This window comes from Euprymna scolopes, chromosome 46 (assembly GCF_053919585.1).
Source record: "Euprymna scolopes isolate OS-2025 chromosome 46, ASM5391958v1, whole genome shotgun sequence".
Classification (NCBI taxonomy): domain Eukaryota; kingdom Metazoa; phylum Mollusca; class Cephalopoda; order Sepiida; family Sepiolidae; genus Euprymna; species Euprymna scolopes.
In genome coordinates this window covers 187,641,390-187,652,369 of record NC_136527.1, presented here as the reverse complement: position 1 = coordinate 187,652,369, position 10,980 = coordinate 187,641,390, and positions in this window count along the sequence as shown.

The following is a 10,980-nucleotide window of genomic DNA, read 5'->3' as shown; positions in this document are numbered from 1 at the left end:
TGTCCCCCTATACAACATATTCAGCATCTTCTCTCTTCTATGTCTTCCCCTCATCAATATGTGCCTCCATCTCTTTCCAATACGAATGTCCCCCTATAAAACATATTCAGCATCTTCTCTCTTCTATGTCTTCCCCTCATCAATATGTGCCTCCATCTCTTTCCAATACGAATGTCCCCCTATACAACATATTCAGCATCTTCTCTCTTCTATGTCTTCCCCTCATCAATATGTACCCCATCTCTTTCCAATACGAATGTCCCCCTATACAACATATTCGGCATCTTCTCTCTTCTATGTCTTCCCCTCATCAATATGTGCCCCATCTCTTTCCAATACGAATGTCCCCCTGTACAACATATTCGGCATCTTCTCTCTTCTATGTCTTCCCCTCATCAATATGTGCCTCCATCTCTTTCCAATACGAATGTCCCCCTATACAACATATTCGGCATCTTCTCTCTTCTATGTCTTCCCCTCATCAATATGTGCCTCCATCTCTTTCCAATACGAATGTCCCCCTATACAACATATTCGGCATCTTCTCTCTTCTATGTCTTCCCCTCATCAATATATGCCTCCATCTCTTTCCAATACGAATGTCCCCCTATACAACATATTCGGCATCTTCTCTCTTCTATGTCTTCCCCTCATCAATATGTGCCTCCATCTCTTTCCAATACGAATGTCCCCCTATACAACATATTCGGCATCTTCTCCTTTCTATGTCTTCCCCTCATCAATATGTGCCTCCATCTCTTTCCAATACGAATGTCCCCCTGTACAACATATTCAGCATCTTCTCTCTTCTATGTCTTCCCCTCATCAATATGTGCCTCCATCTCTTTCCAATACGAATGTCCCCCTATACAACATATTCGGCATCTTCTCTCTTCTATGTCTTCCCCTCATCAATATGTGCCTCCATCTCTTTCCAATACGAATGTCCCCCTATACAACATATTCGGCATCTTCTCTCTTCTATGTCTTCCCCTCATCAATATGTGCCTCCATCTCTTTCCAATACGAATGTCCCCCTATACAACATATTCAGCATCTTCTCTCTTCTATGTCTTCCCCTCATCAATATGTGCCTCCATCTCTTTCCAATACGAATGTCCCCCTATACAACATATTCGGCATCTTCTCTCTTCTATGTCTTCCCCTCATCAATATGTGCCTCCATCTCTTTCCAATACGAATGTCCCCCTATACAACATATTCAGCATCTTCTCTCTTCTATGTCTTCCCCTCATCAATATGTGCCTCCATCTCTTTCCAATACGAATGTCCCCCTATACAACATATTCAGCATCTTCTCTCTTCTATGTCTTCCCCTCATCAATATGTGCCTCCATCTCTTTCCAATACGAATGTCCCCCTATAAAACATATTCAGCATCTTCTCTCTTCTATGTCTTCCCCTCATCAATATGTGCCTCCATCTCTTTCCAATACGAATGTCCCCCTATACAACATATTCGGCATCTTCTCTCTTCTATGTCTTCCCCTCATCAATATGTGCCTCCATCTCTTTCCAATACGAATGTCCCCCTGTACAACATATTCGGCATCTTCTCTCTTCTATGTCTTCCCCTCATCAATATGTGCCTCCATCTCTTTCCAATACGAATGTCCCCTATACAACATATTCGGCATCTTCTCTCTTCTATGTCTTCCCCTCATCAATATGTGCCTCCATCTCTTTCCAATACGAATGTCCCCCTGTACAACATATTCGGCATCTTCTCTCTTCTATGTCTTCCCCTCATCAATATGTGCCTCCATCTCTTTCCAATACGAATGTCCCCCTATACAACATATTCGGCATCTTCTCTCTTCTATGTCTTCCCCTCATCAATATGTGCCTCCATCTCTTTCCAATACGAATGCCCCCTATACAACATATTCGGCATCTTCTCTCTTCTATGTCTTCCCCTCATCAATATGTGCCTCCATCTCTTTCCAATACGAATGTCCCCCTATACAACATATTCGGCATCTTCTCTCTTCTATGTCTTCCCCTCATCAATATGTGCCTCCATCTCTTTCCAATACGAATGTCCCCCTATACAACATATTCAGCATCTTCTCTCTTCTATGTCTTCCCCTCATCAATATGTACCCCATCTCTTTCCAATACGAATGTCCCCCTATACAACATATTCAGCATCTTCTCTCTTCTATGTCTTCCCCTCATCAATATGTGCCTCCATCTCTTTCCAATACGAATGTCCCCCTATACAACATATTCAGCATCTTCTCTCTTCTATGTCTTCCCCTCATCAATATGTACCCCATCTCTTTCCAATACGAATGTCCCCCTATACAACATATTCGACATCTTCTCTCTTCTATGTCTTCCCCTCATCAATATGTGCCTCCATCTCTTTCCAATACGAATGTCCCCCTATACAACATATTCGACATCTTCTCTCTTCTATGTCTTCCCCTCATCAATATGTACCTCCATCTCTTTCCAATACGAATGTCCCCCTATACAACATATTCAGCATCTTCTCTCTTCTATGTCTTCCCCTCATCAATATGTGCCTCCATCTCTTTCCAATACGAATGTCCCCCTATACAACATATTCGACATTTTCTCTCTTCTATGTCTTCCCCTCATCAATATGTGCCCCATCTCTTTCCAATACGAATGTCCCCCTATACAACATATTCGACATCTTCTCTCTTCTATGTCTTCCCCTCATCAATATGTACCCCCATCTCTTTCCAATACGAATGTCCCCCTATACAACATATTCGGCATCTTCTCTCTTCTATGTCTTCCCCTCATCAATATGTACCCCCATCTCTTTCCAATACGAATGTCCCCCTATACAACATATTCGGCATCTTCTCTCTTCTATGTCTTCCCCTCATCAATATGTACCCCCATCTCTTTCCAATACGAATGTCCCCCTATACAACATATTCAGCATCTTCTCTCTTCTATGTCTTCCCCTCATCAATATGTACCCCCATCTCTTTCCAATACGAATGTCCCCCTATACAACATATTCGGCATCTTCTCTCTTCTATGTCTTCCCCTCATCAATATGTACCCCCATCTCTTTCCAATACGAATGTCCCCCTATACAACATATTCGGCATCTTCTCTCTTCTATGTCTTCCCCTCATCAATATGTGCCTCCATCTCTTTCCAATACGAATGTCCCCCTATACAACATATTCAGCATCTTCTCTCTTCTATGTCTTCCCCTCATCAATATGTGCCTCCATCTTTCCAATACGAATGTCCCCCTATACAACATATTCGGCATCTTCTCTCTTCTATGTCTTCCCCTCATCAATATGTGCCTCCATCTCTTTCCAATACGAATGTCCCCCTGTACAACATATTCGGCATCTTCTCTCTTCTATGTCTTCCCCTCATCAATATGTGCCTCCATCTTTCCAATACGAATGTCCCCCTATACAACATATTCGGCATCTTCTCTCTTCTATGTCTTCCCCTCATCAATATGTGCCTCCATCTCTTTCCAATACGAATGTCCCCCTGTACAACATATTCAGCATCTTCTCTCTTCTATGTCTTCCCCTCATCAATATGTGCCTCCATCTCTTTCCAATACGAATGTCCCCCTATACAACATATTCGGCATCTTCTCTCTTCTATGTCTTCCCCTCATCAATATGTGCCTCCATCTCTTTCCAATACGAATGTCCCAGTATACAACATATTCAGCATCTTCTCTCTTCTATGTCTTCCCCTCATCAATATGTGCCTCCATCTCTTTCCAATACGAATGTCCCCCTATACAACATATTCGGCATCTTCTCTCTTCTATGTCTTCCCCTCATCAATATGTGCCTCCATCTCTTTCCAATACGAATGTCCCCCTATAAAACATATTCAGCATCTTCTCTCTTCTATGTCTTCCCCTCATCAATATGTGCCTCCATCTCTTTCCAATACGAATGTCCCCCTATACAACATATTCAGCATCTTCTCTCTTCTATGTCTTCCCCTCATCAATATGTACCCCATCTCTTTCCAATACGAATGTCCCCCTATACAACATATTCGGCATCTTCTCTCTTCTATGTCTTCCCCTCATCAATATGTGCCTCCATCTCTTTCCAATACGAATGTCCCCCTGTACAACATATTCGGCATCTTCTCTCTTCTATGTCTTCCCCTCATCAATATGTGCCTCCATCTCTTTCCAATACGAATGTCCCCCTATACAACATATTCGGCATCTTCTCTCTTCTATGTCTTCCCCTCATCAATATGTGCCTCCATCTCTTTCCAATACGAATGTCCCCCTGTACAACATATTCGGCATCTTCTCTCTTCTATGTCTTCCCCTCATCAATATGTGCCTCCATCTCTTTCCAATACGAATGTCCCCCTATACAACATATTCGGCATCTTCTCTCTTCTATGTCTTCCCCTCATCAATATGTGCCTCCATCTCTTTCCAATACGAATGTCCCCCTGTACAACATATTCAGCATCTTCTCTCTTCTATGTCTTCCCCTCATCAATATGTGCCTCCATCTCTTTCCAATACGAATGTCCCCCTATACAACATATTCGGCATCTTCTCTCTTCTATGTCTTCCCCTCATCAATATGTGCCTCCATCTCTTTCCAATACGAATGTCCCCCTATACAACATATTCAGCATCTTCTCTCTTCTATGTCTTCCCCTCATCAATATGTGCCTCCATCTCTTTCCAATACGAATGTCCCCCTATACAACATATTCGGCATCTTCTCTCTTCTATGTCTTCCCCTCATCAATATGTGCCTCCATCTCTTTCCAATACGAATGTCCCCCTATACAACATATTCAGCATCTTCTCTCTTCTATGTCTTCCCCTCATCAATATGTGCCTCCATCTCTTTCCAATACGAATGTCCCCCTATACAACATATTCGGCATCTTCTCTCTTCTATGTCTTCCCCTCATCAATATGTGCCTCCATCTCTTTCCAATACGAATGTCCCCCTATACAACATATTCGGCATCTTCTCTCTTCTATGTCTTCCCCTCATCAATATGTGCCTCCATCTCTTTCCAATACGAATGTCCCCCTGTACAACATATTCGGCATCTTCTCTCTTCTATGTCTTCCCCTCATCAATATGTGCCTCCATCTCTTTCCAATACGAATGTCCCCCTATACAACATATTCGGCATCTTCTCTCTTCTATGTCTTCCCCTCATCAATATGTGCCTCCATCTCTTTCCAATACGAATGTCCCCCTATACAACATATTCGGCATCTTCTCTCTTCTATGTCTTCCCCTCATCAATATGTACCCCATCTCTTTCCAATACGAATGTCCCCCTATACAACATATTCGGCATCTTCTCTCTTCTATGTCTTCCCCTCATCAATATGTGCCTCCATCTCTTTCCAATACGAATGTCCCCCTATACAACATATTCAGCATCTTCTCTCTTCTATGTCTTCCCCTCATCAATATGTACCCCCATCTCTTTCCAATACGAATGTCCCCCTATACAACATATTCAGCATCTTCTCTCTTCTATGTCTTCCCCTCATCAATATGTGCCTCCATCTCTTTCCAATACGAATGTCCCCCTATAAAACATATTCAGCATCTTCTCTCTTCTATGTCTTCCCCTCATCAATATGTGCCTCCATCTCTTTCCAATACGAATGTCCCCCTATACAACATATTCAGCATCTTCTCTCTTCTATGTCTTCCCCTCATCAATATGTACCCCATCTCTTTCCAATACGAATGTCCCCCTATACAACATATTCGGCATCTTCTCTCTTCTATGTCTTCCCCTCATCAATATGTGCCTCCATCTCTTTCCAATACGAATGTCCCCCTGTACAACATATTCGGCATCTTCTCTCTTCTATGTCTTCCCCTCATCAATATGTGCCTCCATCTCTTTCCAATACGAATGTCCCCCTATACAACATATTCGGCATCTTCTCTCTTCTATGTCTTCCCCTCATCAATATGTGCCTCCATCTCTTTCCAATACGAATGTCCCCCTATACAACATATTCGGCATCTTCTCTCTTCTATGTCTTCCCCTCATCAATATATGCCTCCATCTCTTTCCAATACGAATGTCCCCCTATACAACATATTCGGCATCTTCTCTCTTCTATGTCTTCCCCTCATCAATATGTGCCTCCATCTCTTTCCAATACGAATGTCCCCCTATACAACATATTCGGCATCTTCTCTCTTCTATGTCTTCCCCTCATCAATATGTGCCTCCATCTCTTTCCAATACGAATGTCCCCCTGTACAACATATTCAGCATCTTCTCTCTTCTATGTCTTCCCCTCATCAATATGTGCCTCCATCTCTTTCCAATACGAATGTCCCCCTATACAACATATTCGGCATCTTCTCTCTTCTATGTCTTCCCCTCATCAATATGTGCCTCCATCTCTTTCCAATACGAATGTCCCCCTATACAACATATTCAGCATCTTCTCTCTTCTATGTCTTCCCCTCATCAATATGTGCCTCCATCTCTTTCCAATACGAATGTCCCCCTATACAACATATTCGGCATCTTCTCTCTTCTATGTCTTCCCCTCATCAATATGTGCCTCCATCTCTTTCCAATACGAATGTCCCCCTATACAACATATTCAGCATCTTCTCTCTTCTATGTCTTCCCCTCATCAATATGTGCCTCCATCTCTTTCCAATACGAATGTCCCCCTATACAACATATTCAGCATCTTCTCTCTTCTATGTCTTCCCCTCATCAATATGTGCCTCCATCTCTTTCCAATACGAATGTCCCCCTATAAAACATATTCAGCATCTTCTCTCTTCTATGTCTTCCCCTCATCAATATGTGCCTCCATCTCTTTCCAATACGAATGTCCCCCTATACAACATATTCGGCATCTTCTCTCTTCTATGTCTTCCCCTCATCAATATGTGCCTCCATCTCTTTCCAATACGAATGTCCCCCTGTACAACATATTCGGCATCTTCTCTCTTCTATGTCTTCCCCTCATCAATATGTGCCTCCATCTCTTTCCAATACGAATGTCCCCTATACAACATATTCGGCATCTTCTCTCTTCTATGTCTTCCCCTCATCAATATGTGCCTCCATCTCTTTCCAATACGAATGTCCCCCTGTACAACATATTCAGCATCTTCTCTCTTCTATGTCTTCCCCTCATCAATATGTGCCTCCATCTCTTTCCAATACGAATGTCCCCCTATACAACATATTCGGCATCTTCTCTCTTCTATGTCTTCCCCTCATCAATATGTGCCTCCATCTCTTTCCAATACGAATGCCCCCTATACAACATATTCGGCATCTTCTCTCTTCTATGTCTTCCCCTCATCAATATGTGCCTCCATCTCTTTCCAATACGAATGTCCCCCTATACAACATATTCGGCATCTTCTCTCTTCTATGTCTTCCCCTCATCAATATGTGCCTCCATCTCTTTCCAATACGAATGCCCCCTATACAACATATTCAGCATCTTCTCTCTTCTATGTCTTCCCCTCATCAATATGTACCCCATCTCTTTCCAATACGAATGTCCCCCTATACAACATATTCAGCATCTTCTCTCTTCTATGTCTTCCCCTCATCAATATGTGCCTCCATCTCTTTCCAATACGAATGTCCCCCTATACAACATATTCAGCATCTTCTCTCTTCTATGTCTTCCCCTCATCAATATGTACCCCATCTCTTTCCAATACGAATGTCCCCCTATACAACATATTCGACATCTTCTCTCTTCTATGTCTTCCCCTCATCAATATGTGCCTCCATCTCTTTCCAATACGAATGTCCCCCTATACAACATATTCGACATCTTCTCTCTTCTATGTCTTCCCCTCATCAATATGTACCTCCATCTCTTTCCAATACGAATGTCCCCCTATACAACATATTCAGCATCTTCTCTCTTCTATGTCTTCCCCTCATCAATATGTGCCTCCATCTCTTTCCAATACGAATGTCCCCCTATACAACATATTCGACATCTTCTCTCTTCTATGTCTTCCCCTCATCAATATGTGCCCCATCTCTTTCCAATACGAATGTCCCCCTATACAACATATTCGACATCTTCTCTCTTCTATGTCTTCCCCTCATCAATATGTACCCCCATCTCTTTCCAATACGAATGTCCCCCTATACAACATATTCGGCATCTTCTCTCTTCTATGTCTTCCCCTCATCAATATGTACCCCCATCTCTTTCCAATACGAATGTCCCCCTATACAACATATTCGGCATCTTCTCTCTTCTATGTCTTCCCCTCATCAATATGTACCCCCATCTCTTTCCAATACGAATGTCCCCCTATACAACATATTCAGCATCTTCTCTCTTCTATGTCTTCCCCTCATCAATATGTACCCCCATCTCTTTCCAATACGAATGTCCCCCTATACAACATATTCGGCATCTTCTCTCTTCTATGTCTTCCCCTCATCAATATGTACCCCCATCTCTTTCCAATACGAATGTCCCCCTATACAACATATTCGGCATCTTCTCTCTTCTATGTCTTCCCCTCATCAATATGTACCCCCATCTCTTTCCAATACGAATGTCCCCCTATACAACATATTCGGCATCTTCTCTCTTCTATGTCTTCCCCTCATCAATATGTACCCCCATCTCTTTCCAATACGAATGTCCCCCTATACAACATATTCGGCATCTTCTCTCTTCTATGTCTTCCCCTCATCAATATGTACCCCCATCTCTTTCCAATACGAATGTCCCCCTATACAACATATTCGGCATCTTCTCTCTTCTATGTCTTCCCCTCATCAATATGTACCTCCATCTCTTTCCAATACGAATGTCCCCCTATACAACATATTCGGCATCTTCTCTCTTCTATGTCTTCCCCTCATCAATATGTACCTCCATCTCTTTCCAATACGAATGTCCCCCTATACAACATATTCGGCATCTTAACAACACCCCATCCCTATACAACAGGTGCAGAACTAAAAATTACATTTGTTAAGGCCAAAAAGTGCACCGTTTGTTCATTTTCACCAGGATTTGGCGTTTGGGCTTAAATGGTTATGCAAATGCTGAGCTTAGTCATTTTTATGCCTCGTTCAGCGTGCACTCACGTGAGACTATGCATGCTTCTTTTGTTTGTATGAGAAATCACAATAACAAAATTCGAAAACTACCTTGCAAATATATCCGATAAACCAAGTTACAAATGCATAAAACTAATTACGTCTAAAGGAATGATTATAATCTTAAAAATTGCTCTTGGCTAGAATGTATAAGATACTAGGTGAATAAATGATGAAAACAAGATTGAAAATAAAAAATAAATAAAAAAAAACTAAGCATATATTGAATAAAAATGAAACTGAATATTTCACATAAACAACTCTGTATAGTTACGAGGTGTCTGTCCATGACAACATGAGCCTAACAGGAAGTAACTAGTGGTGAACTTCCCTGATGTATAAAGTATCAGGGATATATATATATATATATATATATATATATATATATATATATATATATATATATATATATATATATATATCAGACATTTGCATTTTGTTTGGAGCGTAACAACTTGTGAACATCACATTGGTCATGTTGGAAATATTCACCACCAGAAAAAGAAAGTGTGCTTTTATTGAAGCAACTTCAGAAAGAGACCTTCAAACTAAGGAAATAGATGTTTTGCAGCCGTCCCAATGTTATTTATGTTCATAAACGAGACCACATATTTTTTATATTAATATAAAAAGAATTTACTTATTTACTGTTGTTTATAAAAGGGTAAAATCAATTTTTCTACCTCGCCGACTATGCTGTCTAATTTATTTGGAATCGTTTATTCGGTAAAGAAAAAAAACAGAAAACAAACAAAAAAACATGTCGAGTGTTACGTGAGAACGAGAAATAATGTACGGTATATCACATCTTAGGGGTCTTGATAATCGCTAAAAAAAAAAATTAAAGAAATTACTGCGGGAGATTTGGTTTTAAAAAGAAAATAATAAAAATTTGGATATTTGTTAAAAAATAAGTTAGAGAGAGAGAGAGGGGGGTAAAAACTATATCTCCCTCCGAAAAACAACCAACAAAAAATGAAATTAAAAAGATTCTTGATAAACGATAGCGGAGTTTTCAATAAAATTGATTAATAAATTTATTTAGTGATTACTTTTTCTCTTAATGATTGATTTTAGAATTTTGAAGTAAAAATTTAAAAAATTAAAAATGAGTTAACGAGAGATTGTTATGCCATCTCTCGCGCCAAAAAATATTTCGCTTTTAATTTATTAGTTAATTTTTGCAAAATTTGACAGGACGACAATAAATGTTGGTAATTGATAAAATTATAATTTTAAATAATGCATGAGTGCATTTGGTATGAGAGAAAACAAAAACATAACAACAACAAAAAACTATCATAATTAAAAAAAAACAGAACAAAAAAGTAACGAAGAATCGAATCGCTCCCTGTTTTTTAATTTTTGGGTTTTTTTTTATTATTGTTTTTATGACTCCAAAAAACATTGTTAAAATAAGAACAAAACAAAATTTGTAATTAACTTTGTATGAACATAAACGCTTTAAAATAAGCGAAACCACTAAGAACTTAGCCAGTTATGTAGAAAACGGACACTTAGAAAATCGATTTTATTTTAAAAAAAAAACCAAAACATTAAACAAGTAAAAATATTTTTATAAAATATTATGGGTGGGGGCTATAGTCTACTTTAAAAAAACAATATCTCCTTCAAGAACGATCATAAAATGTGTTTTCAATCGATATTTATTCAATAAGGGACCAGTTTTCCTACCTAGCGAAAGGGGACGAGTTTTCTGGGGTCGAGTTTTCCGGAGACGAGTTTTCCGGAGACGAGTTTTCCCGAGACGAGTTTTCCCGGGACGAGTTTTCCTAAATTCCTTACATAGAATAATAAAAGTCTTTGATATAGAACTTAAAAATTTCA